This window comes from Serinus canaria, chromosome 3 (genome assembly GCF_022539315.1).
Source record: "Serinus canaria isolate serCan28SL12 chromosome 3, serCan2020, whole genome shotgun sequence".
NCBI lineage: Eukaryota > Metazoa > Chordata > Aves > Passeriformes > Fringillidae > Serinus > Serinus canaria.
This window is the reverse complement of record NC_066316.1, coordinates 80,263,008-80,284,165: the sequence shown is the minus strand read 5'-3', so window position 1 is coordinate 80,284,165 and position 21,158 is coordinate 80,263,008.

Below are 21,158 nucleotides of genomic sequence, written 5' to 3'. Positions count from 1 at the left end.
ATGGGGTGGTAGGCAGGTTGCCAGTGATACCACCATATCTGGGTCTGCAGCAACCCCCCAGAAGGCTGAGAGGGAACTGCAAACCTTGGAAACTGCTGGCCAGGCTCTCCTTTCTGGGACATTGATTTCCAGACCTTGGACCAGCCTGGCTTTGAGATCACTGAAATGCCACTGTTTGTGTTGGTTTTAAGAACTTGAAAAGGCAGAATTAAAATAGTGTTTGACTTTTTGAGGTCGAAGACTTCTTTATGCCTTTGTTTTGTTTGCTTGGTTGTTTTTTAATGGGGCTCAAAGAGTGCACAAAAACATACCATCTTTTTAAATAGAGCCCTTTTAAATTTTTCACTTTGAAAATTCCTAGGGAATAAGAATTCTAGTTTCTTGGCAGCCCTAACCATCTCAAGGTATATGCCTTATCATGTTTTATTCTTAACAGTACGTTCTGAGGAAAAAATTATAAGTAGAAACCTGAACATGGGGAAGTACAGAACATTGTGACAGACAGAACATATGTTCCTATCTAATGAATTCCAGATTTACTCATGACCCTGTTTTACACAGATCTTGAGCAGCGTAAATATTTGATTTATGGATGTGTGTCTAAGGTTACTAAACAAAGTGCTTAATGCATTGACAATGCCTTTGTGAAAAAAACCAAGAAAGGCTTGTATGTCAAAATCAATTAATATGTTTTCAGGAAAATATTTCTTATCATTAGAAATTAGTTAAAAAAAAAAAGACTGATTTCTTAAGTGAGAGGGCTATTTAGAGTATTTTGAGCCTTATCTCCACCTTTACCCCAAGAGAAAAAAAACTAGGAGAAACTCAAGTTCTCCATGCATGAAATAGTATTTGGAAGATTATCATGTCTATTCTCTTTTTGTTTCTCCATCCTGTTCATCTCACTGCACATACAAACACAAACATTTCTTTTCAAATGCATATTCAGTGTTTGATCTTAGAAAGACTTTTCTTAGAACAAAGTATTATCAGATGCCAGCTCAGGAAATAAGATACAATAAAAGTGAATCATTCTTGTCCTGGTCTTAGAACATGAGTAAAATAAAAAATAAGAACTTGGAACTGGCAAGTTTCTTTGGCTTCAAAATATCTAAACTCTCCAGAATTTATCCAGTGTCAGACAAATATTCTTTTATATGTGATATCAACACAGAAAAACATTGCACTGTAAACACCCTCTGAAAAACCTAATTCTTAATGGTTGCCTAAATATTTTGTTCTCAGACTGATTATTTATTCCCTCACAGGTTCAAAGAATCTGTACCTTAGAGCTACATCTTTGTTATTCAGGGGGGAGTGGAAAGGCTCAAATCCATGTCTATTTATTTCTTAGTGTCTTAATTTGGAGTGGAAACAAGAGAAAATGGCAGAGATCCCTATGATCTTCCCAAAGTCACACGCAACATTACTCTCCTGCACTCAACCTCTGTGAACTTCACCAGCACCCATCCAACCCTTCTTCACCCAGACTCTTAATGGCCTCTCCACAGCCTCCCTTCCTCCCTGGGGCCAGTCAACACCCTTACATCCTTTAACTTTCTCTCCCTTCCTCTGCAGCAATCCCATGCTTGCTGCTGGAAAGTCCCTGATATTTGCACTGATGGCACATCCTGTAAGGGGCACTGCCCAAACCTGTGCACCTGTGCCACCCAAACAGCTGCAGATGTGCAGGCACATTGCCTGTCACACAGGCACATCTTCCCCCTGCTCTCCAAGGCTTTGGAATGTGTCCACTGTACATTTATAGCAGGTTCTAGTAATGGTGCAGGTTTAAAGATCCACTTGGCTTTCTTTACCTTTGTTGAGAATATATGAGTAAGGTATTGGCACCTTGTTACCTGATTCTCTGTGATCTTGCTCACTAGATTTTTGATTTACACAAGGACCTTAACTAAAAGTGCAGTTCTTAAAGTCAATTAAATTAGGGTGTCTTTTCTTGCAGGGACACTTTCAGATTGATCTCAGCCTGTTTCATATTGATTTTTTTACTTGCAGAACTCAGCCAGTGTTGCTAGCTCCAAATGAGCCCAAGCATGTCTGCCTGAGGCTTTGTGAGGATGTAACATGCAGGGGGGGAAAGAAAAGCACTGGCAAAGTGAGAAGCTGCACTGCTGTTCCCAGAGCAAACGAGCATCCTGAAATGTGGGGCTCCATCACCTCGAGCTCAATTAACTCCTGCTGAGTAAATAACTGCCTGGCACAGAGACAGAGTGCTTTCTGAGGCTATTTATTAGAATTTGGTTTTGAGGGAAGGCGAGGTGGGCTGTGAATCTGAACTCCAATGGTAACTAAATAAATCTAGTATATTACTCCTAAATATAGAGATTTTCCTAAGGGGAAGGAGAAATATACTTCCTCCACTGGATGGCCAAGGTTTAAACCTTAAAGTTTGTGTGTGTGGACTGTGCTAGAAATATCTTTTTTATTTTATTTCCTCACCCCCACTAAGTCCCTTTAAAATAAAAGCTCAATGAGCATGAAGGCATCTTGTACAGACATTTAAGAAACCAGTCACTGATAACATAATGAATAGGGTTTAAAAGCAGGGACAGTTCTCTGTCCTGTAATCACACAGCACACAGTTTTGGTGTCACAGCAAACAGCACGAGGCAGAGTTTCCCAATCCTTTAGTACTTCAGGAAGGTTAGGCAAGGACTCTATAATGCTTTTTAACTCCTTAGTGCTTTCACCTCCTAAAACAGCATTGCAAATTAAGGTAAGCAACAGAGGGAAAACAACACCAGCTCCATTTGACGGTTTAGGTAGTGGGAGAAATTAATGCCTCATCCCCAGACTCCGGGCAGTGATCTGTGATGCTGCTGATCTAGATGTTTTGGAGGAGTGGTACCTGGCAGACAGATGGTCCAGGCACCCTTGTGTGACAAGCCAGACAGGATAGAAATGATAAAAATCCAAGTTCACACCCTAGGGGTTAATTATTTACTCTTTACATTAAAGGTGTGAAAATTAAAGGGACAAAAGGAACTGCAGTGATCCCGAGCTTCCAATCATTGCAGTAATGTTTGTTGTTTGGGTTCTGTGATCATTTGGATTTAATGAGGACATTTGTATGAAAGACACAATTCAGTTGTGGGGCAGCATGCTAATAAGCTAAGCCAGCCAGACCTGGAGATATCAGTCATTTCTACTTCTGCTCGTTCCCAGTACATCCACAGGCAAGGGACTGTTAAGGTTTTTCATGAGTTTGTATTTACTCTGCACTGCAGCTCGAACATGGTCTGGACCATTTTTTAGAAGTGATGGCGCAGACACTCATTCCATTCTAAATCATCACGGTTGTCTAAAATGTTCTTCTGTCAAAATAGCCACTGGAATTAGAGCCATGCTTTCCACTTCACCCTGTTGGCCAGCACGAGTGAAGAAGCACAATGGATTTCTCTCCAAGTGAAGAGCTCTCGTGCCACATTTCTGCCTCTTTCACACAGCAGAGGCAGAAGAAAGCTGCCAGTGGGGATGTAATTGCTCTCCCCCCCAGAAGTATTGTGGGAAAGACTGTCCCTTGCAAAACTTGAATCTGTGCAGCACCCTGAGGATGTGCATGTACTGATGGGCTCTTCTGACAGCCAAGTGCTAATTAAGGCAGCCCGTAAATTATGATCTCTGGCTTGCTCTAAAGGCAGATATAAGTCCAGTCTGAATGAAAAGGTTGTGCAGCCAGGAAGCCACGAATTGACCACGGGGCCCAGGACCCTGCATACTGCACCAGGTCATACCTCTTCACCCTTCTGCCAGTAAATCCACCACAGAGAGTCTTGATGCAGAGAAAGGTGCAAATTAATCATCAACCTTCCCTGGAGAATATGAACTAAAAAAGTTTTCTTGGAGCCACAGCAACATTAGGGATTTCTTTAACTATTAAATATAGATATGATAATGAAAGCTTTGTGTATGAGCCAGGAGGTGTTAGCTTTTGCTGGCAGGTGCCTGGATGTGAAGTCCATTTCACAAAAGTCAAATGCTTTGAGTCTGAGTATGACAAGCAAGTGTATACCTGATTGTATCTTTTTCTGTATTTTGAACACTATAGTTGGTATGTTAGTTAAAGAGTATTTATTAAAAACCATTATTTTATTTAACCCTTTTTGATTTTTGTAGTAAGTAGACCAGGCTTGTACAGCCGATGTCTAGCATAGTTAAAGTAGCCAAACCCTGCAAAAAACCTCCACAAAAGAGATCAACCAGGAGCTTCTAGATCTCACCATCCACCACTGGATATATCTAGATTCCATCTCAAGAGTGAGACCTGGGAATGCACCCTATTACTCCCACATCTTGGCTGTAATAGGAAGAAAGACTAAATGCATGAACTAAGAGGAGTCTGAAGTACATGCCAGAAAATTCCCCTGTTGGGATATTCCTCAGACATGTGGTGGCAGGCACTAGGTGTTGGGACCCTGATTCTGCACCAGTGCCTCACTCCACTAGAACTGTCCACTAGAACTCCACTCTCACTTACACCAGATAAATTTGTCCCATCCACTTACCACAAAAGTTCATTCTGCATCTCCTAGAGTTCTTGCAGCCCCACTATGTCTCAGCAAAAGCTCATGCTCATCTTCAATGAGCCATTTTTTCCAGGATAATGTTCTGCAGAATCCGCTCCCTGATTACAGCTCTCCAATTTCCTTACAGAGGTGAATGCCAAGTGTGGGAGATACCAGCAAGAAGAAGCTGCGGTCATCCTTATGATGCACTGGTAGTTGCTGTATAAATGTGATTGAGAAAATGTAGGTTTCATCTAGAAATCAGACCCCTAAATTTGCATCTTGTACAACCATACTCAGTGAAATTGTGCATGAATGTAAATATGCTATTTTCAAAAACGTCAGCATTCCCAGAACCAAAATTGTTTCAAGCACCTTGAGGTGCACAGGGTTGTAGGCAGGTGTCCACAAGGATTACCCTCTAAGAATCATGATTTTCCTTGGTGTCACCATCACATCTCATACCTTACACTTTTAAGGGAATACATAGGTTGCTAAAAATTGGCTTTTAGTAGCTGTTGAAAATTAAAGGAATCATATTCTCACATATAGTTCTGAAAGAGAAAATTGCATTGGTACCACCTTTGAATAGGCAGCTGACCGCCTCTGAAACAAGTTGAGTCACTCAACATCACTCCTAAGTCTTAGGAAATGCTTTCTCAATGCAGCTTCCTAGAAAGTGCTGAGTAAAATAACTGCTGACAAACAGAGCAAATATAGTGTTAAAGGACTGACATCAGCCCGAGCCAAGTACCTCCTAAAACAGATCCTGAAAGGGCACAGTTATTAGTGTTGGCATGAAAGAAAACAGAGACACTTTTTATTGAGGCTGCATTGAGGGTCTCTTGAACCTTGTAAGTGGTAGATAAGCATTTTTGGGAGGGAAGGACACTGTGCCATAGCAACTGCCTTTTTAAACTTGTCTTTATTTCTGTTTCTATTGCAGAGTGAAGTCTGCAAAGTCTGGGCAAATTTAACAACAAACCTGTGAATATCCTAAAAAAGCTTCTACCATTAATATTTTTCTTGGCATTTACTTTGTATAGATAAATCAGCGGTTTGTTTTGTCTGTTATCTGGAGAAAGCAGGAGAAACCCTGAAAGTGTATTTTAATCAAGGCAAACAGCTAAATCTCTACAAAGAGAACTTGAGAGGGAATTTGGAGAAAAAAAATCATGACTGAAATCTTGCAGAACTCATTCACAGGACACAGAACAAAAGAACAGTGGCAGCACTATGGAATGAAAAAGAAATCCAGGATGGATGAGCTGAGTGGTCCTGCTCTGATTTCAGCAGTCACAGCAGGACAGAAAAGCTCTATGAAACTTTGGAGGTGAGTGAGTTCTAACAGATAAACCTAATGAGACAACAAGGGCAATAGAGCAGCTGAGAAAAGTGGTGCTGCTCACTTAAGTGGTGATGCTACTTATAATCCTAATGAGGCATCAGAATGGGGGTACTGCTCTATTACTATGAAACTGCCCTGATAAGCAAATGCATTTTTTCCTCCTTACCCCTGTTTAAAAATAAAACATACTCTGATATTCCTTGGAAGGTAACTTATTCCAGAGCAGACTTATAAAATTCCAGACTAATGGATTTCATTCCATGACAGTTATCTGAGAATCAATGTGATTTTATTAAGAGATAAACAAACAACTACTAAAAAAGCAAGTTTACAGCCAGCATACTTAAATTACACTGCAGGAGTCTACAGTAGGGCTTAAAAACATTTAGGGGCATGCAGTAAAGTCTGAAACACACAGTTGTTAAGAGCATACAGCCCTGGGTTGTAGGGTTCCCAAGAGTGTTGCTGGCAATCTGCCACAGACATCTCCACAGAAGCCTGGCTCACACAGGTAACACAAGCTGACATTCTCCAGAGCTACTTTTTTTCTTGGCAAGCATTAGCCTGAGCTGCTTCAGGGAGGAGCTAAAATATAAAATCTGTATGGCAGATATAATATGATCTTTTCTGAGAGCTTCTGATTAATAATGTGATATAGAAAATAAGGAACTCCTTTTCATGGAGTCTCGTCCAACACCTTTCTTACCCTGCACCTCTGCAGAGCAGGCTCTTTCTACTGCTGGGAGCCTTTCTAGCAATACTCCAATGGAGCTTGACTCACTGGAGGACTGTCTGCAAAAGACAGATGCATAAATGTGCACACTCTTATGATTTTAAGCATTCCCTTTCTGAGGGGTATTGCTAATTCCTGAAAAATGCTTACTACTTCTTTTTCTTTCTTTTCTGAAACCATCACAAATACAGTAGCAGAGGGGAGCAGCTCTTGGCAGGGATAAAGCAGAGGAAGCCTCTCTCTTCCCCTTGTGAATTCCAAGTCCTAAAACACTAGAAAGTGCTAATGTTTAACCACAATACAAAGTAGTTTATATTTTAAAATAATTCCAGTTAATTTCTTGTGCTTTATACCTTTATTTTTCTGGACAAGCACAGGAAGTGCATACTTTCTAATAGGCCAACATTCATTCATTTTTCCCTCACTCTATGCCACTTTTGTCCACTAAGAATTTTTTAGTTAAGCATTTTTTTTAGCTGAGAGACCTGTTCTCAGGGGTAAATGTGAAAATAATTTGTAGCTCCTACTGAAGGGGTCTTGACCTAGCTAGAGGGAAGGGCAGGGATGTGTTGTGTCCCCAGTCTAGAGGCTATAAAGTCTCTGCTCTTAATTACACTTCTGGCCATGTATACATCACAAGATGGAGTTATTTTTAAGGAACTGTAGTTTTCCATACTCCCAGCACCTTCTACTACCTGTGGAGTTGGAATGCATGCAATTGATACAGCAAAATCCTTACACTTTGGGCTGTTAACGCATTTTTGCTTTAAATAAACACTCTGTACACTGAGTTTAAGCACTTATTCAACTGTTCAGTTAAACTCTGGGATCATAAGACCATACTGTCCAAGTATTTCACAAGTGTTATCCCCTCAGGGAGGAAACCATGCATTTCCAGCCCTGGAAAGCAAAGGATAAAAGTGGAGCAGGAACATCACTCAGTGTGGACTGGTCTAACTAGGAGCACTTAGCTAAGGTGGAGCACTCGTTGGAGCCAAGGTGAAGCTGAGCCAAGGCAACCATGGTTTCAGTGAGATTTAGCAGCAATTAATTCCATATAGCATTAGCATGTAAACAGAGAAGTTGAAATCCAAAGGAAGCCTCTGAAAGAGGTAGGATGAAGGAAAAAGAGACTGTAGTCTGAAATAGATCTGTCTTCCCACTTTCAGAATACAGTTTGAAATACCGAACGATGTGTGTGACAGATGGATGAGCTGTGGTAGAAAAATGTTTTTGGTTGCAGAGGTGCTGAATTCAACACAATATTTGCTTTCTAGTCAAGTGCAGTTCTACTTTGATGAAATAAGGGATGGATCTCTTACAATAGTAATGAACAAAGAGATCCATTTATACTGCTGCCCACTGTTTGAGTTATTGCTTTTCATTATATGTATATTTGGGAGAGCAGACAGTAAAATAAAAAGTGGTGTAACTTATATAACCAGTATAAATATGAAAATGCTGGGGTTTAAACTGCCTTGTGTTTCTTTTATTCAGTACGTACTTACACAGTACTAGTATAAAATGTTTTCAAGGAAGACTGTCCCTTGAACATAAAGACATATCTATCCTCAGATGAGGAAGAAGGCACTGAAATTGAACTCTTGAAATGATGACATACAGGATAAGTAGACATTTCACTCATTCCTATGAAACATGTCTGTCTAAAGATTGTAATGTGATTGAACAAGGTACTGGAGATGTCTTGGTTGAAAAAAAAACTTGTATTGGCTGGGAATCCAAGAAGAAAGAGTGGATGATAAAAAGGATGATAAAAAGATGCTTTTCTATGATACAACCAAAGTCGTGATTACAGGAAGTAGAATGAGTTTTTTCAAAGGGAGTAAGAATTATATTTTTATTAATCTATCTAAGCTGGACCTTCTCCATTTTAATCTTCTGCTCTCAGTAACTCTGCAAGACACAAAGGGCTAAATTTTGTGGCCTCATCTAATCCAGCATATGAATACCTTTAAGAAGCAAAAGTATGAAACTCAATAGGAAGTTTCACACTGAAACTGAGTGACCTCCTTTAACCAAATAGCAAAGCCTTACTCCTCAAGATTATAGTGCAAATTCAGAGAGAAAAAAAAAAGAGAGAATAACTCAGACAGGTTTACAGTGGGTGAGGCTCAATCCCTGACAATTTCTCTGTGTTCCAATGGCTTGAGGATGACCAGAGGCCCAAGACCTCCTACTGAGAGTCCCCTGACACTGTATTTCCCTTCCTTTAGTTACATCAATATCCCTACTGGACATCAAGGAATGTTGCTCTGGAGTTCATGGTCTTCAATGTGCACTAAAGACACCTCAAGTGAGATGTCTCACTGAATTCCTCTCTAGTTACTGTAATCCCCCTGTAAGACCCCAGCTTTTGCTCTGGCCTATGAGAAGCAAGGCTTTGTAGGATGTTCAGGAATCTCCACAGCTAATTTGGCTACAAATTGCCCAAATTAGGGCACTCATTTTCCAGATGAAGAATATTCTGGATGATTCATTAAAGCAGAGAAATTGTTGGAAGAAGTGATTGCTTTCTAGAATTCTGTTGTCATTTTGTTGTCATGTGTTCATTCACATTTTAGAAAGTAAATAAAGAAAATACAATCTTTTGATGCATTATTCACTTGGCATGCCTTACCCAGAAAATATGTTTTTTATTGGTCTGGAATTTCTTCCTGGAAATAACTTGTACAGATTCAGAGCAATGCTCTGTTGATTTGACTATATTAATGGAATATTTTGAAGCTGCTTTTTTTTTAATGTTTAGTCAACATTCAGAATATTAAGGCGTTCTTAGCCACACAACATGAAAATGGACTCAATAAGACCTTTGAACTAAAAACAAGTGGACTTTGGATTGAGTTATTTCCTTCAAGAGTTATTCCTATTCATTCTAAGAAAATAAGTTCTGAGTAATTATGTAAATTTTTGACTCAGCTGAGTGATGAAGAAGTGAAATTGAAGGTTTAGTGCTTATGCAGTTACTTAGGGAAGAATATATTTTGGCTGTTTAGGCAAGAATCTGAAATACAGTATATAGAGAGGAAAAGCAGGTACTGTTCATATTCCAGAAAAGACAGCTGGAAATCATTTCAAATTTAGAACTACTGGCATGCACAGTGCATCCATTAGGTATTCCTGTTAGTCAGCACATTCTGACAACCATCCCTACACAATGAATTTGGAAAAATAAATGATAAAGACCTAGTGAAGGGGAAAAATAAAAAACTACAGTTGTCTATATAATATTTCTGAGAGCCTATGATTCCAAAAGTCTTTTCAAACATTTGCGGAGGCTCAAGAAAACTGAGTTAGAAAATTGTTATTTTGTCACTCCATAAAAAAGTGTTTTGGAATGGAAAAAAAAAATCAGCAATGCACTCAAGTGTATAGCTCAGTCTGGTGTCAGTTGCAAGGAAGCTGGAAGAGAATAAAAAGGGACAAGTGAAAAGTAATATGGATGTTTTGCTTTAAATATGAGGAAACTAAGCCAATGAACGATCAAGACATTATAAGGCCCAAAAGGGGCTCCAGGCTTCTCCTGGTTTCTGTAATTGCTCAGTGGTTCCTCTCCCTCAGCAAGGACTTCAGTAGCTTTCTTTCACCTGTTGTTTTTGGCACTATTTTTGTCCTTTCCATCACTAGCCTAAGCAATGCAGTCTGGTGCAGCTCTGTTCACATGCATGTTTCTGCACGTTCTGGGCATCATTTTTTAGGAAGAGGACCACAGCCTTATTCCTTTGGGCAGGAGGACTAGTGAAAGGGTCTCTTCATCCCATTCCCCAGGTCAGCCAGAGCCACGCACGCCAAACAGCCAGGGGACACAGCCCCTTCATTTCAGACAAAATTTCATCCTTGATTTCTGTTTCCCAAGATCTGCAGTGGGATTGAAAAACTCAGTCTTTTTCCATAAGTTTCAATGTCCTGACAGGATAAGATGAGAATGGGAGCTGCTTTGGGGAACATTCAGACTGCTCTTCTGACATCAGGAGCTAAATGCTGGTCTTCTGCTCTATCACAGGGTCCAATCACCCTGCTGGTGAATAAGGGTTACTGTGAAGCAAATTATGGGGAGAAAGAAAAGAAAATGCAATGGAGCTTGTTCTTTTGGTGTCTTATTTAGGAAAATTAAAGAAAAATTCAGGTAGAAATTAAGTCCTGATTACTTACCTGGTTTATTTTTTATAGTGCATTGGGAGACTCCGTAGATGCTTTTGCCTTTGATAGTTACATTCCTTGCAATTGAATGAGCATCATGACTAACACTCAGGAAACGTGTTGCTCCTTATAAAATGTTTCACCATGGTAATTAGAGCTAATAGTAGCAGGACTTGTGCATGGGTGCTATACCTGAAATACACAGGAGGGTGGTGTAGCTGGGATTTGCAATTCTGCTTAGTTACACTCCTGCTAAAGGCCCTGCAAAGCCAAAAAGTTATTCTCACACCTCCAGAGGGATGCTGAGCTGAGCATTTGCAATGGTTACTTTGCACAGGTCTTCTGAGCAAAGGGCAGGATGTTTCTCACTCCCTTGCCAGGGGCTGTGTGGTGATTCCTGCTCTCATCCACCCCAAGGCCCAGGCAGCCCATTCTCCCAGCTGTCTCTTACACAGTGAAATGGATAGTACTCCAAAGGAAAAAAAAGATCATATAACTTGTCAAAACCTGTAAATCAAGTCAGCCTCACCTTGGGATGGAGCCTGAATTTCAGTCACCCATAGCTACATCAGTATTTGTTGTGTTGTCCAGCCCCATGGTTCCAAGCTGGGACAGTTTCATAGGTTATGATGCTGGGAAGCATAAGTAGTAATATTTGACTAAAGTGACTTGGTTGCACTTGCTTCTGAAGAATATATGCAACAAGAATATTTAGGTGACCACAACAGTAAAAGAGTAATACCAGATTGAAAAAAAATATTCCATTTTACTAGAAAATAATCAAGATACTTAGACATCACAAAATAGCAAATTTCAGAGCAAAAACTTATTTCTGTATTAAATAGAAAACTGTTTATTGTAAAATCAACTAATTGTTACCTTTTAACTTTTTCTCATTTTTAATTTAAAGTGTTTATTGGGAATTGAGTTACACATACTAAATGTTTCAGTTGAACCAAATCTGCAAATTTTGTTGAAAAACACAAAGCTGGATAGGATGACTTGATGACAGCTTATGAGTGTCTTTTCTCAAAATACTGACTGATTGGATAATAAATGTTCAGTTTAAGTACATATCAAGCCTTCAAATTTGAGGCTTCAAATATTACATTGGAAATTAAGAGGGTATCCTATTCGCAGACCTTTTTTTTTTTTTGAAATGGTATAACCTGGAACAGCTATTTGATTTTTTCCTTTTACTACTATTTTTTTTTCTTTTACTTCTCTTTTTTTCTTTTTTTTCCTTTTCCCTTTTAAATTACCTCATCATTTTGTACTTCAAATCTGAGACTTTTAAGGTTCTTTCTTGGAAGACATAGACTAATTCTTATTTTTATTTAAAGCAGGCAAATAAAACTTTGAGAAATTTAATACAAATAAAACCATGCTGGCATCAGCTAAACAGAATTCATAGCATTAGTGGAATGTGGTAACAAAGTGTAGGGGATTTGGATTTCATCTGAACAGCCTCTAGCCTTTCAGGTGTCTGTACACTCTCCCCATTTTAATCACTTTTGCATAGAAAATACCTAATAGGAAAGGAAAAGGTCACAGGTCAGAAATAACTATCTAATTAACATGCACTTCTATGTTCATGCCATGGCCTGTTGCAACTACCAGAGACTCCCAAACATTCATTTCCATGGATCTCTGCTAAGCTGCTCAAATGCTAAAACCTGGAAACATTTTCTCCTTCAAGCCCCAGGCTGCACTTCTTCATCTTATATATTCAAATATCAGAGACTAGAAACTTCTTAGACCCATGTTCCAATGAATACATTAGACTTCTTCATTTCCTTTGAAATTGACTCCCACTGGCCACTGGGCATCTTCCCATTACTGGGGTCCTTACTGACGGGCAGATGAAACACATGTCGCTGGATTCAGTCTCACAAAAAGGCATCCAAAAGAGAAGTTGTCTCCAAATTGGTTGTGCTGATCCATGTGTACTAATTTGCAGGAACACTGTTGAAAGAGTAATGATATACATTGCTAGACCTGTACATGCACATTCACCAAGGGGTCTTCTGGCTCCCCAAACTTCATAATCCTTCTTATTCCTGGTGTACAAGCTCTGGTAGACACAGTGCTCTCCCAGGAAAAGTCTAATTGCAGTAATTCATTCAACAAGGCCTGATTTGAAGAATGGTTAAATACAACTTGGTATATTAACCATCTCCTTATGATAAATCACATTATCTTACCTTACAGAACATAAGCTTCATTTTTTTCATAGCCGTTGGTGTTTCTTATTAAATAAAACACAACAGGATTACACAAATGATGGGCACAAAGATTTTTTCTCAATTCTAATTAAGAACAAACTAACCAAAAAACCCAATAAAAAATCAGCTCCATTTTATGTTAATATTAGTTTGATCTATTCTGTTTCCATTGAATGTAGGACTGTAAGAGTGTACAAAAGGCTTCATGGTATTGTACAAAGATGGGAAATCACTTTTTACCAGAAAAATTAGCAATAACAGAGGTGAGAAACAAAGATTTGAATGCAAATGTTTACATACCTAACAGCAATATAGTTGAGTTCTGATACCCAAATCCACAATATCTTCCAGACTATTGGAATGGAAGAAATATATTACCTACCTTGAGAATTCAGACTTTCCACTGACAACAATATGTAACCATTAGGCCAAGAGCCACTTAGGGGCAGGGAGAAGTGATAAACAATAATGGTGATAACAAAGTGATAAACAACAAAGTGCTAAACAATAACTGCAACATTTGTTGCAGTTATTTGTGGTGTTGGCAGTCCCTGATGATAAGGTGAAAAAAGAGGCATTCTTTGGTTCTAATCAGTCTCTCTCCTAGGCCAGGAAAAGGTTTGTCACACTAACCTGGTATACTTAAGGTTAAGAAGTGCAGGAAAGGATTGTACTACCTGACCTTACATGTCTTGTTAAAGTTTGTGGAATAACAAAGACTTTTCTTCATTTATATCATACACTAACCCAGAGAAAGAGAAAAATCCACAAGTTCCTATATACTCCTTGAAGAGCTGAAAGAAAAAACAAATGAGATGACGGCACTTGCTAGCAGAACTAATTTTGGTGTAGTACTGGGGATGGCAGAAGGAAGGCACAGAGAGAAAGCCAAATGAGTTGACAGACTTTCTGCCAACGCATTGTCACCAGCTGCAGGCCAAGCTGAACCAGCCTGCTCTCGATTCCAGGCAGTGAAACACTTTCTTCCTACTCTGCTGTCTCTGCCTAGTTCTCATTAGCTGTAACTTAGCTAAATGCCACTAATCAGATTTTGATCTTTTCTCCCTTGATATTGTGGGTAGACCAAGAAACAACAATGAAGAGATGCATAAATAAGTAAGTTGCTGCAGCTTCATCTTTGTGATCACACATGACTTTGCTCATTTGCCATCACTAGATACTCATAGGCGAGAAAAAATGAACCGTCTAACTCAAATCAGCCTTTATATTTTTAAATTTGCCTGGATTCATTCTCTCATCTGAGAATGACTGGGTTAACTTTGTTTCAGTTTAATCTGTGAATAAATAATTTAAAGCAAATCCAAATAAATGTTGCTGTTCCTCTGAAATAAGTTGTGAAAAAAGATTTTTTTTTCTTCATTGCTTTAATTTCACAATATAAATTTACACCTAAATTTATATTGATGTTATGTTCTCAAACAGCAAAGTCTTTTGGGACTTCCCGTTTCTCTTTCTCTCCCATCTGTTTTCTTTTTTCTTTTCAAGGTTAATGGCATGATTACCCAAACACAGTGATTTATTCATCCCTTATTATTCCAAGGAAGTTGTTAACAAGTCATGGATTGGGTGTTAGGTTATTTAAGGCTATTAATAAGACATGCAAATACTCAAGCATGTACCTATGTCTGACATAGAACTGCATTGGTACAACACATATATTTTAAAGTTTTTCCTGGCTTAAACTGCATGGGTAGCATGGCTAAAGGAGTTGTCCTCATCCATTAAGGTCTTCATTGCACAGAAATTCTGCTAACTCTTTCTGACTTTTTAATTTCTCTTCAAAGGGTGCTGGCAGCATGCTGGGCATACCAGGCAGACTCAGCACAAACCAGAGCAGGAGATCAGTTATCAAGCAAGAAACATTATTCCTCAGGAGAAAGCTAATGTCCTGACTGAAGAGGTCATGAAGGGAGGTTGTTTTGTTTGGAAACAGTGAGCTCTTTGGCAAAAATGGAATGAAAGTCCAAAATAAATTCCCTGAGGTAGAAGCTGTGGAATTAAGGAAGTGGCAGAATTTGCACAGGAGAGCTAAGAATGGGGGTGCTTCATAAGTAGGATTTTTTTCAGTCTCCTTTTTGCTCTAGGAAAGAGACAGCAGAGGAATTACTAGGGAACAAGGAGAAGTGCAAAGTCTGCTTTCACTGTGACTAAAAACTCCATTTACCAAAGGGATCGAAGGTTCAAGGAGGACTTGGTTGTCTCCAAGCACAAGTGAGGAGTTTGAGACACAGGAAGGGGATTCAAAGAAGTCATTGCAAAAGACCAACCCAAACCTTTTAAAATTAGTAAGCTACACTGAGGTGTGTGCCTTGTACCTTCTTTTTTTTTGGTGTAAGAGGCACCAGTTAACTAACTTAGAATCATAGAATGGCCTAGATTGAAAAGGACCTTAAAGATCCTCTAGTTCCAGCCACCCTGCCATGGGCAGGGACACCTTTCACTAGACCAGGCTGCTCCATCCAAACTGGCCTTGAACACAACAGGCACCCACAACTTCTCTTGAATGAACAACTTCAGTCTAAATGGTTTGGAACCAGCAGCCGGGAAGAAGTGTTAGCTGAGATCCGAAGGGAAGGCAGGAGTAAACTGGAGCAGCAGGAGGGAATCAGTGCTCCGAGAAGCAATTTGGGTGCGACTTGTTTGGAATTTGTCTCTTGCCTAGTCAGGCAGAGCTTGCACCTAATACTGTCAGTCTGGTACCCAACAGCCTTGTTGATACCTGCTTGGGCATCTAACACACAGATGGGCATGAATTGACTTTTCTCAGAAGATGGAGGAAAGCATGTCTATTTAATAGCCTCTTCCTTTCAAAAGCATAAGTTGCTTCCAGGAAATACTTCAATATAACCCTTACCTCTGATTCTCTAGCCAAGGGTCTGGAGTGAAAATAAACAGATTGAACATGTAAACTCAGTCTGTCTGGACCTTGCATTCAAATACCAGCCAGACTGCTTTGTTCTACTTTTCTCCAGAAAAAGCAAATAATGTTGCAACTAAAGGAGATGAGACCATTTAATTTTCCATAAGAAGTTCCTTCAGCCCTGGTTAATGCTGGGTGCCAGTTTTAGGAGCACGAGACCAGCATTTGTTTTTGCAGAAAGCATGATAGTCCATGTAAATCTTGTAAGTGCCTGTTGATTTGACCTAAACATTGCAATTAATAGTCCTCAATTAAATGGGTTTAAACAGTATCATTCTGATTCAGTTTTGGACCTCTCTAATGGGGAAGTGCCATATCCTGTGGCTTGCTTTGCTAGATCCAAGCCTTATGCTCTGAACACAAGTCAGGAGAAGGCCACTAACCCAGCCACATAAAACTGGCCTTGAACCACCTGAGAACCTGGCCACAGGACATGCGGCAATACATTAATTCCAAAATGAGAGCAGGTTGGACAGCATCAAGAAGTCACTTGTTTTACCCATTGGCCCCAAGGCATTATGAGACATACCTAAATCTCTCAGAGCTCTTTGTCCAGGATGTCTGCTCTCTTGCTGGAGTAAGGTACACTGCAGACCTTTTGCCTCAAAGGCAGCTGAACATGTAAAATTGGATTTTCAAATCAAAGTCATTACTACCACTTCCAAAGTCAGAGTAAAAAGGGATAGCTTTTGCACAGAAGCAATTCCCATGACAGTACCAAAATGTAGATGTATAACGTAGCACATATGCTAGTTTTATAATTTAAGAGATAATGCTATGAAAGTCAGCTCTGATCAAACAACACTTTCTGCATTGTACTCTTCTGCAAAAAAAGTTGCTGAACTTTCAGCTGATCTAATCCATTGCTAACTGTATTCCCTTTCCCCGAGCAAATATCCTGCTGTGCATGAATAATTAGCAGCTGGTCTGGGGCCAGGGAGCTGAGCAGCCCTGCTCACCTCAGCGAGGCTGTCTGTCCGGCTGTGGCCACGACAGTCGTCTGCTTCTCTCATCACCATGGCAGCAAGGGCACATTCAGCCACTCCAGACCTCACAGCGCATTCCGCTCAGCTCCGTGGCCCTGCAGAGCACCTAATTCCTCTTCTCTGACTTCATGTGCTCTGTTTGGAAAAGACCAAAGTAAAACAGTTATTTTAGAGAAGCTGCAGAGTGAGACAAGTTATTTTTTATGACCAAGTATGACAAATATTTTGGAATGCTTTCAGCACTGTAAAACTCTTAAGATTTTGGCAAGGTTCTTTGAAACTTGTGTCACACATGTACTTCACACAAGCATCGTGATTTTCACCCAGGCTACAAACGTCCATTCATCACAACAACCTTTAATCTCCATCTCTTCAGGACTTCAGTAAAGCACTTGTTCCTGTGTTCAAAACTGAGTGTATACAGTAATGCTTCTCCATCCTGGCCTTACAGATCACACTGGACCTGTACCTGCTTTGAAGAGCTGATTTTAATCTTGGGGTTTGTTTCATTTGTAACCTGAATGAACAGTTCAAAGTCTAATGAATAGACTATAAACATATGAGAAAATAGATGCCAAGGTTTTAGGGAAAGGAAAATTAAAATTTTTTTATGAAAGTATTCCAACACTGCGCACTAATTTTACAGCTAACACTGCAAACTCATTTGTTGTCACAGATGGAAGAATAACTGATTAAAAATGCCAAAGTTCCCTCTCAAATTATTCTTTTATTATAACCTGTCAGAATACTGACTCACAAATTTCTGAATACATAATGATGTTCTGAACATTTCTTAATAGAAACATTTGCAAATAAGCTGCCTTATAATAATAAAATATTTAAGACTTTTTCTTTTTTATTATTATTTTCAATATCTGTAACTTTGAAACCTGAAGAAAACAAAATTAGTTTTAAATACAATACAAATTCTAATGTTCTCTCTCAGTCACCTCCAGTAACTTGTCTAAACATATCTACAGGTAGACAATGTGCACAATTTCATTAAATTCCCTACTAGCTCAGAAACACATTTTTTAGCCTGAACTTTTTTTTTTTAATTGAATCCCTACACAGACAGTTTTTCATGGTACAGAATTTACTCCTTAAGCAATGTACTCAGAATCCACAAATGAGTCATTATAGAGTAGATAAAGACTGACCTCTCAAGTTCTAAGAATGTGTCTTAAACAGTGGCAAGAGCACAAACCAGGTCTCTGCAGCAGAAGTGGACATTGGGAGAGGTAGCTATCTATCTCAGCTATAACTATTATTTGAGAAAAAATAAAAAGGTTGTGATAAACTACCTCTCAAGTGCTAGTGTGCATGCTCTCAATCCCTTTCAGAACAAAGTCAAGCAGGTGAGATAAATTCATCTCAAGCTCAGTTTAAGCTAAGATGTTTGACTTTGTTCAGGAAGAAGAATCATAGTGTTCACTTGGATCAGTTACAGCTAAGGAACATTTTAAAAACACTGCCCCTCAGCTGCTCTCTGACATATCTCATCTGCAACATCGTGTTGAGAGCAACAATGTAGAAGGATTAGAGAATCAGGTGAGAAGGAAATTTTTATAAGCCAGCCCACCATAGACCCATATCTTTACAATAATGTGCTTTATATATGTTCACTGAGTAGGGCTATGATAGGGTTAGGTAAAGACAAATGTTTTGACCTGTAATAAAGTACATATTTTACATGCTTATGTTGTCACAAAGATCTGTTTCATGTTACCTACTAATATTTTTTTCCTGCTATGAGGTTTGAGATTTAATGAGATCTTCCTGAGTCCGAGCTATGTAAACTGATGCCTGAGGATTTCAGCGTTTATATTTTTCATTAATTGGTAATCCTGCAGTTCTTTAGTGTCTAACTCTAAACTCCATATAGAGTGTTAGCTACTGTTTTCACATTTTAGTCAGACAAAACAATTCCACTCTAGGCCTGGAAATCAAGGACACCTCACTGTCTCAGGCCCCGAGAGGCGTAAACAAAAGTGAGTTGAGAAGAAGCTAACTTGGGGTAAATGACTTTATTACCTGAAACTGTAATTAAAAGATTAATCCCTAATATGCAAATGGAAATAACTTTAAAAGTGTGAAAACACGTGATCTAGCATCCATTTTGGGTGTAGGGGTGGGCTTCATCTGCCCTAAATGTACCTAAAGGCCCTTCAAAATCTATAACAACTTTTTGCTCCCTTAATTTTGTCAGGCTTCTGGTTTCAGGTATCCCAATAAGGCATCAAATAGGCTACATTCTGATACAGTACACTTTGAATCAAAATGCATTTTTGATGCATCAGACAGAAGAGCTTTTAAATTGCATTCATTTTTGAATGTGGTGCAAACCCGTTGCTGACAGCTAAAGGCAAAGTAACATGGACTGAACTTCTAGCATTGCTTAAGTCAATGGAATTTTGTCACTGAGGTTGATAAGGACAGAATTTAAATTAATTATTGTATAAATCAGTATTAGACTCTCTTTGCTATTCTTTGGCTTCTAAACCATCCTGCTGTTTCATATAACAGTGATATGCATGTGTTTATTGCAAGTTATATCACGAAGTACATAGCATAAACATGTAGATAAGTTATATTTTCCTCTAAACAAACCATCCACATCTGGACAATGAGGGTTCAAAGCAAATTCCAGGTGGAGAATAATGGATTCCTCCAGGACACCATGAGGAAATACTTTGTTTTCCTCATGTGTAAGCATTCTATGCCTTTTAAAAACAATCAAACAAGCAATACTCAAAACTGGAAGAGTTCCTGCTCTTCAAGTCTTTAGCTCTTACTATTCCCCTCCATTATATATACAAATTATATATACAGATCCCCTCCATTATATATACAAAATTATATAGACAATCTTTGTTGTGCCTCATAGACAAGTCTAGACTCCAGAGCTGTGATTCTGAGACCATTTCCTATCACATCTTTGTCTATGTGTGGAAAGTAGGGGAAAAAAATAAATTTTTAAAATCAGATTTTCTGATGTTCCTCATTGTTCTTTTCAGCTGAATCTCAGGAAGACATATAATGTTTTTATTTTGTAGCAGTTATTCTGCTGAAATTTAATGGTCAGACAAAGACAAAAAAAACCCAAAACAACTCAAAACTAGTAGCTGCCTCTACTTAAGGGTGCAGTGGTCTTGTCCTTCAGACATGCTAATCACACAGGTTTTGGTGAAGCCACTTATCTAAGGGATAAGTGGCTTCACCACTTCAGGGATAGCATTTTCACCACGCTTAGCCTGAGATTCCACACATAAATTCCCATGATGAAGTGTGTGTATTTATAATGTTGAGGTCTACATCTCAAAGTTAGTAGTCTTAAATTTTCTGTACAGTCACTAGAGAGAAATAAGCATTTTTTAGGGTATGAGCCACCTCATCGTACTGCAGGTATCTAAAATATGTCATAATAATTGTGCCCAATCGGTGCCTGTTTCTTACCAGTGATTGTAAAGTAAGTCTTAGATCGCTAGCTGAGATGGACACACCTGCATGTTTGAGGTTCAAATTTCCTGAGAAAATTCAAATTTCCTGATTCTGTTTCGTAACAAGCATGGGTGAGGGATCTCACCAAATTTTGCAGGAAGAACGTCTAGCAATAGCCTTTGCTGCACTGGCCATGTTTGTTTCCAGCTGCAGCAGGGCCATGGCATGGAGAACCCAGACACCCAACACAACAGCCAAACAGTGGACAGTGGCTCAGGCTGACCACCCCGTGCAACCAGCTGATGTTTCATCATTTCTTCAAGAGCTGTAGGCACAGTGCTGGGGAGTCGGTTTAGGAGTCAAAGCAAGAATTATCAACACCAGTACATGAAACATCATTATCAGGGTGCAAAAGAGATTATTAGTAGTAAAAGATGGAAAATAGCTGCTGGCAAGATGAGTAATTGAGGGAAAAGCACAGACAGAGTTTTATGAATCTCCAGTGTTGTTTTCTAAGCAAAATCTTCTATTATGAACAAGTGAACAAAAAGAATCTTAAACTATGGAGGGAAAAGCTAAAGAGTTCTAGATTGGTTAGATAATGTAGAAACTATAGAATGAAAAAGCAATTCAAACTACTTTCAGTGTAAGATAGGGACAAATGATGAAACTGACTTTGCAGTGGACCTATGAAGTTCAATGCTACCTGAATAAGAGCAAAAAAAAGCAAAGTAATGTAAGAACCAGACTTATGTGGTGGCAAATGTGCAAGTGGGTGATGAAAGGGGGAATTTTTGCTT